Below are 17,976 nucleotides of genomic sequence, written 5' to 3'. Positions count from 1 at the left end.
TGGTATTCGGAACAACAAAATTCGAAATTCGTCTTGGAGTGAACTACGACCACGATTGAATTCCCCATACCATCGATAAACACTGGTCCTTGATGGAGCTTCATCGCCAAAAAATGAATTAAGTTCATCCATGTAATGTTGCTGAGTTAATCCACGTCGGAAGTTGTAAAAAATAATCGCACGAAAATGTTCACGATTTAATTCTATTTTTGGACCGAGGTGAATCTTTTAAGTTACTGTAAACAACACAAATAGCGCTGGTATTTCAAAACGTTCTGACTACGTAGAAGCCAAAAAATGTCAAACTTTGCGATACAGCTGTCAGTTACCAGATTGCAACACCAGGGTTGCCAAATCCCGAAATATAAAAGGCACCCCTCGTACAACTTTCGCGTCGGGTTGGCATTCGCTTCTCTTTAACGCAACGCGAGAAACTCTAGTGCTTGCTACAATGAGTGCTCTGGCAGCGGAGCTTTCAGCTGAAAAATGGGTAAATTATGCATAATAAAGTTGGCAGAATTTATTATTTACAATAATAACTGCATTCTCAATTTATCCGTATCTAAATTTAACTCAGGCTCAACATTTTTGGAATAATTCTATTTGTTTACGTCTGATGATTGTCGACGCACGTGAAAAGAGGAGGATTGCCCATTTTTACGCTCTAGCTTTGGCGTTGACGTTGCTAAAATTTGGTTATGAGAGCGTCTTCATATTATATAAATCTATGCATTCTTAGTCAGCTGTTGAACGACGTCAACGCCAACGCAACGCCAAAGTTGTGTGTCGAAGGGCCTGAAGAAGGGCCAAAGGTATTTGCATGAAAAAAGAATTTAAACGCAAACCATCAAGAGCACAAACAAGGTACCGTTATAAGTGAAACAAATATGTAGAAGTAATATAATATATAATAGCATAAATGACAGTGCCTTTAATTGAATTTCCTTAGTGTATTTGAACTATAATTTTTATCAAGGACTTGGAATAAAAGAACTGCCCATTTTTGATTTAAAAAATTAGGCTCTAAAAATTCCACTGCGAAATATACATATAAGTATACATACATAAATACGAGTATATGGCACCAGTGGAAAATTGTAATCAAAATATACAGATACATACATGTACTGTAATAACGTCGGCATTTGAGTCAAACAAGCGTATCTTTTTAGGAACGCTCCTCAGTGTAAAAAACGAAGAGCGTTTTTGGATGTTTCATTTTTGTATCAGACACTGTAAGAACTAGCAGACTCAATTCCACAATAAAATTCCAGTGATCCAAAACGAAATAACAGGGTGCCGTATGATCTGAAGCTGATTTATGTCGAAAGAAGTTTTTTCACCTGTGGAAAGTTGTTGCAGTGACAAAACGGAAGATTTTTTTCAAGAAAAAATTCAGAAGTTAAAACAATGAATGTAAAACGATTTCTCTACAATAAATTTATTAAAAAAACTGCAATTATGGAACTCAAACTCACTTTATATATTCCAAAGAGAACCCCTCTGCGCTAGAATATTATTTTGGGTGAAAATTCTGGAAAAAATGTATATAAAATAAAAAATTCTATAATAAATATATATAATAATATAACATTAGTATTCTGAATATTAAAATATTGTATGCAAATTTAATTTGGCCCAGAGGGACCTATAGTTTTATGCCGCGTCCGAATGGCAGCTGGTTTTTTTTAGTTTTGCTATTACCGGACGGGGACCACCATGGGTTAGTGCGTGGCAACCATTCGACTACCGGTTACCACGCACCAACCCAACTAGGGCGGCCATAAATTAATCACCTCACACAAGATTATGATATACATCTTTGTCCAGACAGAAGATCCTGACTTCCATAAATAGCTTCCGATGGCTTCGAGCCGTCCATGTACATACAGGGCCCGGCACTCAAGGTCTAAGGCCATAAATTTAGTTTTCAAAGTAATTCAAGTGTGTGAAGATAATTCAAAATTCAGAATCAACTTACTTTTGCTCTATATGACCACTTTTTGTCTTGACTATGGCCTTGAGACGGTCCAGAAATGAATCGCAAGCTGCCCGACTGTGACTTGCATGTATTTTGGCCCACTCGCGGACAATGGCTTTTTCAGTGCCAGTGACTGGTGAAACGTTTAATGCGGACCTTGTTCCCCAAAATGGTCCAAAGAGAATTATCCGTCGGATTCGCATCTGGTGAATTTGAGAGCCATTGTGTGGACGTTATGAAGTTCGGAACGTTGATTTTTAGCCATTCTTGGTTCACGCGAGCTTTGTGAGACGTGGTGAGTCCTGTTGAAACGTCTATGGTCTGCCACCGAAAAGTATGTCAGCTTACGGCTTCAAAGCTACCTCCAGAATACTTTCCTGATAATATTTCATATTTACCTTGACACTAGGCTCGATGAAAGCGATTGGAGAGCGCCCATCTGCGGTAACAACGGCCCAAGCCATTACCTATGGCGGGTGCTGCCTCCTGGCGGCCAATCGATCACTCAAATTCTCGTTTGAACGGTCGGTCAAATAAACCCTATCGTTTTGAAAGTTTACGAATTGCTCAATTTTAAAAATTTTCTCGTCCGAAAACACAATGTGCGGAAATTGATCGCTTTCGGCCAAGCAAAGCAACTCCTTCGCTCTCTCAAGTATGACTTTTTGCTGCTTTGGTGTGAGATCATGCGACTTGTAAGGCTTGACTTTGAGATCATTTTTCAGTATGCGGCGAATACTACGGTCAGATATTTTTAGTTCTTTTACCATTTCATTGACACTTCGTCGGGGAATTTGCTCAAGTCGCTTCCTCACTTTTTGAACCATTTCACGAGTCTTTGCAGTCTTTTGACTTTTCATGAGGTTTCACGATGCTACCAGTATCATTGTAACGAGTAATGGTGCGATAAACAAAAACTTTATTTACTTTAAATAGCTCGAGCTCATGAACAATCGTTGTGATTTTCCAGCCAAATAAGGGGTTTTTCAATAGGTGCGCTTCAACTTTTTTCCGATAGGGAGGGCGAACGACGCAATATTTTTTATTTTTCGCTTGTCATTTGTAAACTTCATTAGTACACATTTTATCATGGAACGCTACACACTTGATCAACGCTTGCAAATCATTGAATTTTATTATAAAAATGCGTGTTCTGTTAAGAAAGTTTAAAGTCGAAAAATCATCTTCAGTGATGAAGCTCACTTTTGGCTCAATGGCTTTGTCAACAAGCAAAATATGCGTTACTGGGCAGAAAGCAATCCACACGTGATTCATGAGGCACCGTTGCATCCCGAAAAAATCACTGTTTGGTGCGGTTTACATGCCGGCGGCGTAATTGGCCCATATTTTTTCGTTGACGAGAACGATCGCCACGTTACTGTAAATGGAAATCGATACCGCGACATGATAAACGATTATTTTTGGCCGCAATTGAATGGTATGGACTTAGACGACATGTGGTTTCAACAGGACGGGGCCACAAGCCACACAGCAAGAGTAAGTTCGATAAGCGCATTATTTCCAGAAATGGACCGGTCGAATGGCCGCCGCGCTCGTGTGATTTGACGCTTCTAGACTATTTTCTTTGGGGTTATGTGAAGTCATTGGTCTACAGTAACAAGTAGGCGACGATTTGTGAGCTCAGAGCCAATATTGAAAGCGAAATTGCTGGAATTTCGGCCGATTTATGCAAAAGAGTGGTCGAAAATTGGGTTCAACGATTGGACTTCGTAAAACGTGCACGCGGTGGTCATGCAAAAGAAATCGAATTTCATACTTAAATGTATATGTTCAAACTCGATAATAAAAAAAAAATTAGTTAAAAAAGTCAAACCGTTTGTGTTTTATTCAAAAAAAAAGTTGAAGCGCTCTTACATGCAACAGAATAAGAGCGAAAAGGGCATAGTTGTTATAGGGAAATTAAAATTGTCTGTGTATCTCTTATATAACTAAGGGGACTTTCCAAATTGAAAACCCTGTAATCTTTTGATGTGGGATGAAGATTGAATAAATTAACCAAGTATTTGCGTAATAAGATGTTTAAAAAATTATTAGCTGGTACGCAGAATTGGCAAACTTCTGCCACCAAAAAGTGCCACTTAGAAACAGCTGCCGTTTAGAGGCGGCTGAAAATTATATTTCTAAAAACTGAAGGGTGCGGATTGGTCTAAATACCAGTGAAGTTTTTACAATATACAGTATAACTACTATTTATTGTTTAATTTAAGTCAAATTTTTGTCAATTTTAGCATAAAAAATTATAAAAATGTAATATACATAACTCATACAACCTTGACTTGTTTAGGACGACGGGCTTCACCAATGTGACAGCAAATGTACCTCAAATTTGCGTTGTGCACATAGCGCTGTGTTCAACTAATACTATAAGTAGTGTTCATATGGAAGAAAGTACAGCACGTGGCTATAGAAATGGTACAACAACTCCAGCGCAGAGAGCAGGCAAGGCGAAGATGCAACCGCCAAGAAAGTGCATAAATAAACTAGCACACCTACTCAGAGGTGCAAATGCAGGTAAACTGACGCTACCACATTAAGAAACTAACTTTTTTATGGTATGGATATGAAAATGGTGGGCGGGGTACTGATCCAGGTATTTAATATATTTTTCATACTAATAGTATAGTGCATTCTATACAGTAACCATAATATTCATAGCTCCAAACTTGGTACAAAATTCGCAAAAATTTAACAAAAATACATCAATGTTTCCAATTTTCTTTTTGGTTATTCAATTGTAAAGCCCATTCAATATTAGTATAACAAAGTGCAAGTTTCAAGTACCTCAAAGTTCACGTGAGTTTTTAAGCTTTTTTTCCGCTGATGAGGTGCTTAGCATTTTTTTCCATATAAAATACTACCCACTTTATTTGGAAGAAAATTCTTCGCACCATATGCAAACAAAATGTTAAAATACACTTTATTTTATTAAAATTGAATAAGCCATAAAAATTCATTATTAGATGTTTTCTAATGATTCTGATTAAAAAGTAGAAATATTTGATGACAATTCTTTCAAATTTATTAAATTTTTGTGAATTTAAAACAAAGTTTGGAACTTTCGATTTAAAAGGTTTTTGTTATATTTACAATACAAGAAGCTAAATTTTTATAATTAAAATAATGAAAAAACAAATTTCCATGAAAAATATTTCGAGTATTTTAACAAGATAAATTTACTCAATTGTGTGACCACAAGTGTACATACGAACTTATATAAAGTATTCAAATTAAATTAGTTGAAGTATTTCGCAGTATTTGTAGGAACATTTTTTTATTTAAAACGGTTTTAATTTATTAAATGCATACTTTTTAATATTTATATTGTATAATCAGAACTGTTTTCGCTCGCGAGCTATAATTCTGGGCCTTTTCTATTTGATTTTTCTAATCTAGAACAAAAAACCAAACTGCTTATACAAGGTGGTGCAAAAATAATCACCCCATCGGAAGATTTATAATTTATCCAAATGGCGTAGTAAGTCAATCATATTTGACACTTTTGTACTGGACAGCTGCAGTATACAAACAGACAATCAACGAAGGCGTAAAGGTCAAAATAAAAATTTCCAGCACTCAAAATTATTAATTTAATTTAGTAAAAATGTTGTTCAAAAACAAAGTTGGATGATTAATTTTGCGCCTTTTTGTATAACGTAACTGTAACTACCAAATGTTTTGTGGAATATAGTCCACTTTATGTAATTAAAAATGCAGAAAATCTGGCATGATTTTTGGTCTCTAAAACTAGGAAATTCTTTTAGAATAAAATTCAAGCGCTGGTATAAAAATTTCGCTTCGAAGTGAGCAAAACTTGATCTTGACTAAAATATAATATAATAAAGTAGCGCGAAATTAATCATCAACCGTGTTTTTGAATAGCTTTTCTAGTAAATTAAAGAAAACAATATTTTGCTCGTGTGCTTGTTACGCAGCTGTCAAATATTACTGATCTTCCGATTATAAATCTTCCGATAAGGTGATAAATTTTGAGTCATCTTGTACAAGTATTTAATACCGAATGCAGCAATTAAAAGTTCAACTTCACAATTTTTTTTTTTTTTTAAATTAATAACAGTACTGACTGCAATATATATACATATAATATATCTATATAAGTAAACATACACTCGTCAGAAAAATGCATACAATTTAACAAAATTTGTTTTGTCGAAAAAGCTTATTTAAATGATTTACATGCATGAGCTTATTTTTTGAGCATTATAAAAACACTGGTTGCTATGCTTAACATCTGAAATATGAAATGACAAAAATGTAAAGTGTTCATACATACATACATATGCACATATGCACTTAAAAGGCTTAGCTTGGCTTAGCCTCGAATTGAGTCAAGTTCATGGAAGGACGAATACGAATACAATGTATGCACAGAATAGGAAAAACAAAGATATGCTTTAAAATTCAAAACAAAAACTGCTTTATACATTCGGCTTTAATGAAAAATAAACTCAATTCCTGTTAAAGCAAATTTGTTTAACAATAAACGTGGACTCGAGCTCACGAAGAAGTATAATGCAATGACACTATTACGTTTGAAATCCATTACTGATTTCCTTTTTTCGCGTTTACTCTCGGCAAAATGCTCCCGCGCTCTTGTAAACAATACTCTGGAGTGTCATTTAGCCAACTAACAGATAGCTGATGCACGGGCACTTCGAGTGCCGGACCCTCTATATGTTGAATATCTAACATCCAATTTTGTTTTTGAAAAACTGTATTATTAAATAACAAAAAAAATATTTTGAGTGTTGAAAATCTTTACTTTGATCTTTATGCGCTCCATTGTTTGTCTATTTGTATACTGCAGCTGTCTAGTTCGCGAGTGTCAAATATGATTGACGTTCATTGAAAAATGATGATTAATTTGATTAATTCGCGCAACCTTGTATCTCTTACAATAAAGAAATATGATACAAAAAGCAAGGAAAATTAAAATAAAATTAAATTTTTAGCGTTTTGAACCGTTTCTGAAATTAGCACTAGTTATTTCAATGATATAAGGTTATATATTGTATGAAATATGAATTAAAAATTCTGGGGAATGTGCGGATAATGAGAAAAGCGCCAATTTCTTCACGTATCCATAGGATTCTCAGAATTTTGAAATACAACATTTCACACTAAAAAATTTTCTGAAGTTGAATTTTAGAATATATTTAGCATTTTAACAACCAAATTTTGAATATAGAATATTGTGCAATAAAAATTTTGTGCCCAACCCGTTTCTATTGTAAGTTGGCTATGACGTGAACAGAACCTTACAAATACATCTCTGTAGAATAATAATAAAGAAAGGCATGCAGCTTGGATTAGTCAGCATCTACGTTTTAAATTTAATATTCTTTTAATTTTATAACTTTCTATTTTTACACCTAGTACTTTTGAAAATATGTATTGCAAATTATGCTTCAGCAAATATGTAATTGAGAAAACATGGCACCTCAACCGTACTAAGCAGCACTTCGTTCAACTCGTTACGCTCAGTAAAACATGTTTATGGCTCGTTGACTGTCTTCCCGGACTTTTCATAAGCATTCATATATATTTATGTACAATACTTATCTATGAATGTATGCGTGATATTTTATCCATCCACAAAAAGATTTTTGCGCATAGCGTTTTTCGTGAAGCTTTTGTATATGAGACTTTGTTTTAACGTTGTTACTACTTTTATTGGAGGTTTTTAATATACTTATATGTAGGGAAGAGTGTATGTATGTTAGAGTGTATGTATGCCGAAAGGTCTGGTTATACGTTTAATCGAATCTAAAAAATTATATCTTTAAAGCTAAAGATCTTTAAAGGGCTTGATTGACTGACTGAAAGTATTTATGTACATACATCTCGCAAAATTCGAGCTCTGTTTTTTAACAAATTTAAATACTGCTAAATAGGTGTATCCGTTTCGCAATTCGCGCTGAGCAATTTGTTAGTTTTTTGAGAGGGTATTTTTTTTTTAAATGTGATGTGCTTCTGTAACAAAACATTTGAAGAAGTCGAAGGCGTTCATAAATAAATGGCGCCTACACCCTTTTGGATCTTTGGCCGAGCTCCTGCTCCTATTTGTGGTGTGCGTCTTAATGTTGTTTCACAAATGGATTTTCCTACAGTTTTGAGCCGACTCCGAACAGCAGATATTTTTTATCAGAAGCTTTTCGAAGGCAAAACAACTTCCTGAAACTGTTAAACATCCAATTACGGTTCATGTTTGAGGCTGATTCTCCGAAAAACGATTTGACGGCTTATTTGTGTTTACCGCCAACTTGAATGCAGTTTTGATGAATACAATTTACGACACAGCATCATTGCCATCAGCTGCAAAAATATTTGAAAGATCTAGCCAACCTTAGATTTTACAAGAAGATAATGATCCCAAGCATCGAACCCGAATATGTCGTCCCCTTAGTATTAAAATAGCCTATACATTTTTTGATGTTTTGAGAAAATGAATTTCAAACTTTTTGTCGAAAGTAGCTCTCACTCAAATCTCGTTATGTCTGTAAATATTTATTATTTTCGACGTTTTTTTTTAAGACTGTATAAAAATGAGTCTATTTTGTTAACTGACCAATTTTTATTATTATAATCATCCTTTTAGTGAACAAAAAAGAGGTGTAAACTACAAATATATCAGATAGGCTATTTTATTTTTTAATGTTTTCTATTAACTTTCTGATACGTTATTTTATTTTGTATGGTATACACTATTTTATTCAAGAAATGCACCAGAATAATAAGTAAATTTAATATGAATTTTTATTACTATAAAATATGTTTTAATTACAGTAAGATCGTAAATTATTAGCATGGTCTTTATTTATTGTCGACTTCGTCCTCTTCTTCGAATCTGTCTGGTTCATCTAAACAATCGCGATTATTCCCTCCTTGTAAATTCAAAAAAAATGTCTGTGAGCCGGGAGGAATTACATTTTTTTTTGCATAAATCTTTGAGATCCTTCAATTTTGTGTCAGAAATTGGTAGTTCTTTTTTATATTTGCGAGTTAATGTAAAATTTGTGAAGGTTTTTCAATTTTCCCCTCGAGATTATCCTCCTCTTCATCCGTTTCTGAAATATAATAATCTGACGATTCTGCTGAAAACTCTTCTCCATCCTCTTCGTCATTTTCCGATATATTTGAATTCACTGGTTCCACAGATAATCCAACAGAATTTGGAGCAAGTTTCACACATAGGGCTCCGGTTGATTTCGTCGCAAATTCTGTTTTTCCGCAATTAATATACCTAAATATTCTTTCCTGCAATTTAAGATAGCAGATACTCACCAGTGCTTGACAAATCCATGATTAAATGAATGATTGGGAACGAATGAAAGACTAAATGATTATGAACGAGCGAATTTCAACAACGAACTGAACAAATTATTTCTATTGCATTTACATACATGATAAAACAACGTAAGCATTGCATAGGCTACTTTTGTTTTTTGTAATTTTGAAACACATGTTAATTGTTCTGAGAATATAACGGCCTATAAGATTCATACAAATGAACAAATTGAAAATATTTGTTGAACAACAACGTATATCATTATACGTCATTTTAGGTGTTTGTGTCATGACAAAATTGATTTTTTTCCTAAAAGTTAAAATAGAGTATGTGAGTGTACATTACTATTCTATTGAATAAACAGAAAATTTAGTTTATGTAAAAGTAGCGTATATGCGTTTACATGATTTTTGAGGAAAATAATTTAATACATATTTATACTATATTTTTTTGACTGACGTTTTGACCCACTTTGTGGAACTAGAATTTGACCACATTTTGACCACATATAAAATCGACGATGGAGAATCCAAAAGTTCAATAAAAAAATAATAGCCTATGAGCACATAGGCTATTGTTATACTAAGGGGACGATGTGTAGAGTAGAAGCAGCAAAATGGGATTGAAATGTTAGATAAGCCTTCACAGTCGCCTGATTCCCCATTTTCTTGCAAATATTTGGACAAACCGATGGTCTAGATATTTCAAAAAATCGATTCTTTGTTTTTTCAATATTTCGAAAGTATGGTATCTTAAGAATATACTGTGAAATGTTCATGCGGAATTGCCAATATTATAGCTTCTCCAGTCCATTAACTAGGTAGAGAGCGGTCCACGCGCTCCTGTGCCTCAAACTTTAAACTCATTTATCTCGAAACGACTTTTTTCGGCCTGGTGTTGTCAAAAAAAAACTATTCAACCGAATCGTCTGAAATTTTAATATGCTGTTCACAACATCAATAGCTATCGTCCGTACTAGAATCATATTATTATTTCAATTATTATTTTTTTGATTAAAAAATTTAAAAACAAACCGATTTGTAGAGTGTCAAATTCAAAACCGCGCCATTTTGTCAAATTTGCCTTTTTTATACTAGTACGGGACATATCTACAGACATACTGATTAATAATTTTTTTGGTTTTTGTGTTTCAGATAAATAGAAGAGCCAAGAGCTTCAGCACCATTTTTTAAATTATTAAAATTAAAAACATTTTTTGGTTTTTCATTCACAAGAAGTTAAATAAAAAGTCTAAAAGCTTAATCATAAAAATCATTTTTTTATTATAAAACAATTCCTGAAAATACTCTACATTTTCGAGCTTCAGACCACCGGGACCCCTTAAAGAAAAATAAATACGGACAGTCAAACTGTTATCAAGACAAATTCGGCTGATTTGGAGCCGATTATCTCCACAACTTGCACAGAAATTAACACAAAGTATGACTCGAAGATGGGAAGTCATTGTAGCTAATGGTGGTGACTCTCTATACATTTGATTGAATTTATTATATATATACAGGGTGAACGATATGAAGTGTTACCAACTTCACACTGCTTGTATCTGTAAAATAGCTCATGACATCAACGTCAAATTGTTCTATTGACAGTTCAATATATTGTTTATAAGCCATTAAAAGCATTTGCGTCTCAGTTTCGTTGAATTTTTTTTTCTGTGATGGAATTCAAACGTAATAGTGTGATTGCGTTATATTTGGCTGGAAAATCACAACCAGCCATTGTTCGAGAGCTCAGTCACCTCAAAGTGAATAAAATGTTTTGGTATCGCACTATAAAACGTTACAATGATACTGATAGCATTGCAAAACGCTATGGAGGTAGACCAAAAAAAACTGCAACAACGCCAGAAATGGTTCGGAAAGTGAAGGTTCGACTTAAACGAAATCCACGTCGAAGTGGAAGAAAAATGGCCACAGAACTGAAAATATCGCAAGACCGCATTCGACGCATATTGAAAAATGAGCTCAAGGTCAAGCCTTACAAGTTCCAAAAAGCACACAATCTTTCACCCCAGCAAAAAAAAGTTCGGTGCGAAAGAGCAAAGGAGTTGTTGCGCTTGCACGAACGTGGCGAATTTCCTAACATTGTGTTTTCTGAGGGAAAAAAATTTCCCATTTGAGCAGTTCAAAAACACTCAAAACGATCGTGTTTACTTGACCAAACGCTCATACGAGAATTTGAGCCTACGTATGGCCACTCGAAGCAATTTCCCATCGCAAGTAATGGGCCCCAGTGAGCATCGAGCCTGGTGTCAAAGTGAATGCGACTTATTTCGGTCGTAGAGCATGGACGTTCCCTCAAGACTCGGTACCGTCTCATAAAGCTCGTGTGAACCAAGAATAGTTAAAAAATCATGTTCCACACTGCATTTCGTCCACACAATGGCTTTCGAATTCTCCAGACGCAAATCCGATGAACTATTCCATCTGGTCCATTTTGGAGAGCACGGTGAGGACTATAAAATATGCCAGTATGGATGCCCTGAAAAAATCGATTATATTATACGAGAATGGGCCAAATACCTCAAGATCACATTCACGCAGCATGTAACTCATTTTTTGACCGTTTGAAGGCTATAGTCAAGGCAAAAGGTGGTCATATCGAGCTAAAGTGAATATATGCTAAAATTGTAATCATTTTTGAACAATTTTGTCTTTGAAATCAATAAAAACTAATTTCACACAAAAAAGTTATGGTATTTTCAATAGGTAACACTTCATATCGTTCACCCTGTATATAATTGGCGCGTACACCCTTTTTGGGTGTTTGGCCGAGCTCCTCCTCCTATTTGTGGTGTGCGTCTTGATGTTGTTCCACAAATGGAGGGACCTAAAGTTTTTAAGGCGACTCCGAACGGCACATATTTTTATGAGGAGCTTTTTCATGGCAGAAATACACTCGGAGGTTTGCCATTACCTGCCGAGGGGCGACCGCTATTAGAAAAATGTTTTTTTTTTTAATTTTGGTAGTCACGCACCAACCCATTCGGCTACGGCGGCCGCCGATTAAATTTATTGCGTACAGTAAATTTTATAAGCCCATACAATGCCGTTTGTTAAAATCGAATTGGTCAAATAGTTTCCCAGTTATGACGGTCACGCTTGTAGTAGATAGATTGCATAAGACAGTTCATTGTTATTATTTTGTTTTTTTTTTTATATTTGCGATGTATATAAACATTCAGCGAAAATGCTTAGACAATATACTAAGCTTGAATAAAAAATCCAATTTATTTACCAATTTACTTACTAAAATTTGATTGTACTTATTATATGCTTATATAAGTGGGCCCCTTTACACTCTCACTCAAAAAAATTAATTGAATTTTAAATGGACTACGAGTACGTGGGCGATAATTGTATTTTATTAATTGCATTTATATAGCAGCAAAATTTCATCAGTCGAATTTAATTTCTATTCTTATGTGATGAGGGCAATGGCCAACTGACCTATGCGGAGAAGTATAAGTAGCGGGGTAGATATCTGTGAAATTTTTTAAGAATATATGCCGATAATCCAGTGATGGACTTTCAGACAAACCAGACATTTCTCGATTACACATCCTTTAAATATAAACCATTTGAACTAAAAACTGATTATGAGACATACATGCGCACATACATACATACACATTATTATATTATTATATATATATATATATAATATATAAGTATAGTAGGCGTACACAAATAATCACACAATCACCCATGTGTTGCGGGTGAATACTCGATTTTTAACGGGGTTTTGCAATAAAAATGTCTGGCTGATTAAAAATTATTACTATTACACACATAGCAATTAACAAACAAAACTTACATCAACAGGCAGATTTGAAGATGTACAAGTACATCTTAAGACTTTCCTTTTTTGATTCACGTATTATGCACTATGGACAGTGCAATAAGTAAATATTCCACTATACTCGTATGCCTATCATCATCAGAAGAGCTCCGCAAAAGGGCACTTACAACATAAGAAATAGTAGGAATTTTATCGACGCGGTCAAAGTCCATCATGAATCCGAAGTGACACAAGTCTATAATGCCATACATGCAAATACAAATTCGTATGCATAAGAAGTGAGAAGTGGTACGCGTAGATGCTCAGCCAACAAAGTGGTTACCAAAGTCTTAAAAAAATTTGAACTCCTGGGAGACTACTCTTTACTTGCCGAAGTAGACGACGATGAAATGAGAGCAAATGCAGCATAAGTTAAGGGTTACATAAAAATTATAGATCATCCGTGAGAGTACTTTTGGCTTTGACGTAAGAATTGAATAAACAAGAAAGAGTACGACGTTGTGATGAAATTCGCTCCTTAATAAAAATATGACAATTAACACAAATGTAAGATTATTACGTCAGGAAGTCAGCTGTTTCTGTCAAATTTACTGATATCGCCTAATATCGCGGATATTGCCTCAAAATAGTTCTCAGTTTCAGCGATAACCTCTTCATTCCAGAGAAATTTCTCACCGGCAAGCATTTTTTTTAGGTCTGTGAACAACCACTAATCGAATAGGAGCCAAATCTGGCGAATGCGGCGGATGTATTGGTAGGTTTGCCATTGCTCAGAATCATCAACACGATTTTGGTTTTTGGTCAATAGTAAGCAAACGCGGCACTCACTTGGAACAGTGGGTATCTCATAGCCAAATGTTCATGCAATATAAAGCAAGCACGTTCTTTTGATATCTTTAAGATGACAGCTACTAATACAACTTCTCTTTTCGATCATTCAAAATGATTTTGTGGATTTTTCTGATGTTTTCTGGTGTTAACGCCCCATTCGGACGTCCACGGCGTTGTGCATCATCGGTGTCTCTTCGACCACATTTGAAGTCAGCACACCATCGTTTTATTGTTGTTTCTGATGGAGCGGAGTCCCCATAATACTTTTCAAGCCATTGCTTCGTTTGAATGGTATTCTTTCCTATTAAGAAGCAGTGTAAAATTAAAACACGAAATTATTTTTGATCCATTGTTTTGAAAGTAACAAAAGTAGCGTAACTCTAAGCACAATAACTCACGAACTAATGTACAGAATATCATGAAACTTTAACAGGTACCTTTGTAAGGTTAGTACTAACTGAAAAAGTGAATGCAATAAAACTAGCGAAAACTATGTGTTAGGCCCGAGACTTTTCGCCCATGTGTTATTCTCTCCACTGTTGGTTACATAAATACACGAATCGGTAATGAACTACACATTGTGAACGGATATATGATAGTCATCTCCTCCAGAAGCCAATGTTATCGTTCCAAAAATTACTAGAACAAAATCTCTGGCGGCGAATCGCACGGCTAATAATGAGTCAGTCGGTCTTATCTCGAGCTTATTAGCATTCTCAGTTAATTTCTTGAGACGTTTATAATGTTTTTGAAACTTCACAGTAAGAACTTTGCTTTGCATAAGCCCAAAGCGAATTCCCCAACATTTATTACCTATTGGTGTTATTTCCGCAGTGCCTCTAACCAATCTAACAGCTTTCAGGGCAGCTGTTTTTTATGAGGAGCTTTTTCGTAGCAGAAATACACTCGAAAGTTTGCCATTGCCTGCCAAGGGGCGAGCGCAATTAAAAAAATTATTTTCTATTATTTGGTGTTTCATTTCTATAATTATATTTACCACCGCCTTCAGCTATATCCAATGCTTCCATGATGCACACCCATGCTAAGTTTTACAGTGTGGTTGCTTATTTTTTTACTGTTGGATGGATAGTTCCTAAGAACCACGTTACTGCTCGTAACATATTTCTGTCGTGAAAGAGCTCATCATAAAAAACCATCTTCCGTTCGGAGGTGGCATGAGACTGTCACATAGGTCCCTCTATTTGTGAAAAAAGATTAAGATGCTTATTGAAGGAGCAACTCGGTCAAACACCTAACAAACAAATCTGCAAATATCAAAAACCCTTCCGTTTTTGAAGCGAAATTATCCGCCAGTTATACTGAGGCTTAATCATCCTTTTGCCTACTTGATACCATTGACACTAATAATCGTTTGCTATGAGAACGATAGATTGGCTTCGGACGCGATTTAGACCTCCTCGCGTACTCCACCAAAAATTATGGATTTCGTACATTTCCAATTGGGGCAATGACGTCCGAGGTATGCATGTCGAATATTATTGGAGTACTTACATAATGGAAGATACTACTCAGAACATTTACTAGGTTGTTCAGTAAGTTTTGCGGCTCGATAAGAAAAACACAATTACATATATGGTATGAAACCATAAACTTTATTATTCAGTATAGTACGGCGGCCGCCGTAGCCGAATGGGTTGGTGCGTGTCTACCATTCGGAATTCACAGAGAGAACGTTGGTTCGAATCTCGGTGAAACCAAAATTAATAAAAAACATTTTTCTAATAGCGGTTGCCCCGCGGCAGTCAATGAAGTGTACGCGCCAATTATTTATTTTTTTTTTATCTTTTTAATGTACTAATTGATGTTGAAAAGTTCGTATACATTTATACGGCGTGGCTGACGGCAGAAGCTACATAGGATTAGGATGTTTGTGTTCTGAAATTTCATTATTTTTAAAATTTTCCTGATTTGTCTTCTAAGCAACCTAAGCCTATGCTTAAACCTGACTATTATATTGTAGAATCCTCGGATATACAATAGAAGGACCAGTCACAACATAAACTTAAACTTAGATCAGTCAAAACTGGTTAAGAGGGTTGAAGTGTGCATCGCGAAGAAAGTGTCGGACCCTATCGGTGTGGTAGAGGCAGGCTTTCCGATTAACGTCTCTGATTCCTCCTTCCCTTTAATGCCTCTGTGGTCTGGGACCTTACTCAAGATACAGGCAAATGATGTATATGTTTTGGGATCGAAATCTCCCTCTGCTCCTCCACCTTTTGATATTTTCAAGCCATCTACGCACCTGTGCGTCATGGGAATGAATCTCTACGCGGGACGTTCTCTAGACTGCCTTGTCATTCTACTATTAAAGTGAATACTGCATCCCTACACGATTAATTGACCTGAAGAGGGGTTTCCAGTAGATACAGTTACAGTTATTCCACGCTGTGGTAGCCATGTTGTTTTGGAAGCTTCCATCAAAGCGAGAAAAATACCAATTACATATTACACCTGTTAAGACGGTTTATCAGTCTGTCTTCTAAATGTCAAATTTTAGTTTCTTTCTTTCTTTTTGTCATTGTCAACGTTTGCTTTTTTAGAAATCAGAGCCATTTTTCGAGATTCTAAGAAAAATACTGATTTTTTAATGATTTTAGTAAAGGCGAGTATATACAAGGTGTTGTTACTAGAGCAGTTGATTTGTTTTTTTTTTTCTTTTCTTTCTATTTTGGAGCTTGTCAAAGATACCTGCATTTTTATTGTTGCTTTGTTTGTTAACATTCTGATTGAAATTTTGACATTCAACACACCAAATTGCAAAAACAAAATGCAAGTAACTATTCTTGCTGCTATAGTGACTTCACCCTGTATAGATTTGTTTTAATTTTACTACAAATTCTCTCAAGAAAGCGCAGAAAAGATGGAGCTCCATTTCTTCATGTGCTGTTTCGAAAACCCAATACGATATACGTAGGACACAGAAAGTTCTTTGGACTCCTCCCCATTCAATTTCCAAACTTGAAGCTGTGTTTACCGGTCACTGGACGATCGGCACACACGCGGAAAATGTAGGGTTACCATTTAACCCCCATTGCAGTAGCTGTGGGGACCTTTCAGAGAAGGAGACTGTAGAGCATTTTCTCTGTAAATGGCCGGGTTTGACAGCTAGACGACTAAGGTCACTGGGAGCTCCTTTCTTCGACAGCCTGGGACAGTGCGCCAACCTAAGTCCAATTAATCTTCTCCATTATAACAGCTCTGGCTAGTTTTAGATATCTGCCTGTTGGAGGCGCTTCAGTGCTACTTGAGGAGTGCCAGACTGCACTTCAACCATTTCACCTACCTACCCTACCTACTACAAATTACAATCAGAAAATTTTTTGTTGGACGTCAAAGTCTTTTTAATTCCAAAATAATGATTAAAAAACATTCATTACTCTGAACTCTGCAAGTAATATTATATGTAATTTGCTACGGTTTGCAAAAATACCACCACCTGATTCACGTAAAATCAATTAAAATCTTCAAAACTTACTTGTGGATGTAAAACAGGAAAAGGTGAACTTTGAAAGTAAGAATGGGTAATTTGGTGTTTTTCAATACCAAGCATCCTCAAATATCATTATTCATGCATTGAAATAAGGAAAAAATAAAAAAATAATTTTGTCGAGCTGTGTTATTAATCAAAAATGCATTGTGTACACACAAAGTCGAAGATTTGACTCATGATTTTGGGTTAAATAGTTTATTTTTAGTAAATGAGTTAATCAAATGCCGGTTCTCAGCGCAATTCAAAGTGTACTTTGAGTTTATGTCGTACAAGCGTCCTCTGCAGATACACTGAGTATGTATGTATGTATGTTTGTATGTAGTAAATTGTCTTCATGTGATTATTTACTATCGTATATAACAACAGTATACCCACACAAACATACCTACTCTTATGTGATGTGAGAGTGTACATGATCAGCCTATCGGTTGTGCCTTGCGCCGCTGTGTTATCAGCTTTGCGATGTAGACGCCGTCGTTGTCAGGCATTAAAGGTCAATTCTTC

Source organism: Anastrepha obliqua, chromosome 1 (genome assembly GCF_027943255.1).
Source record: "Anastrepha obliqua isolate idAnaObli1 chromosome 1, idAnaObli1_1.0, whole genome shotgun sequence".
Classification (NCBI taxonomy): Eukaryota; Metazoa; Arthropoda; class Insecta; order Diptera; family Tephritidae; genus Anastrepha; species Anastrepha obliqua.
This window is presented reverse-complemented; position numbering follows the sequence as displayed.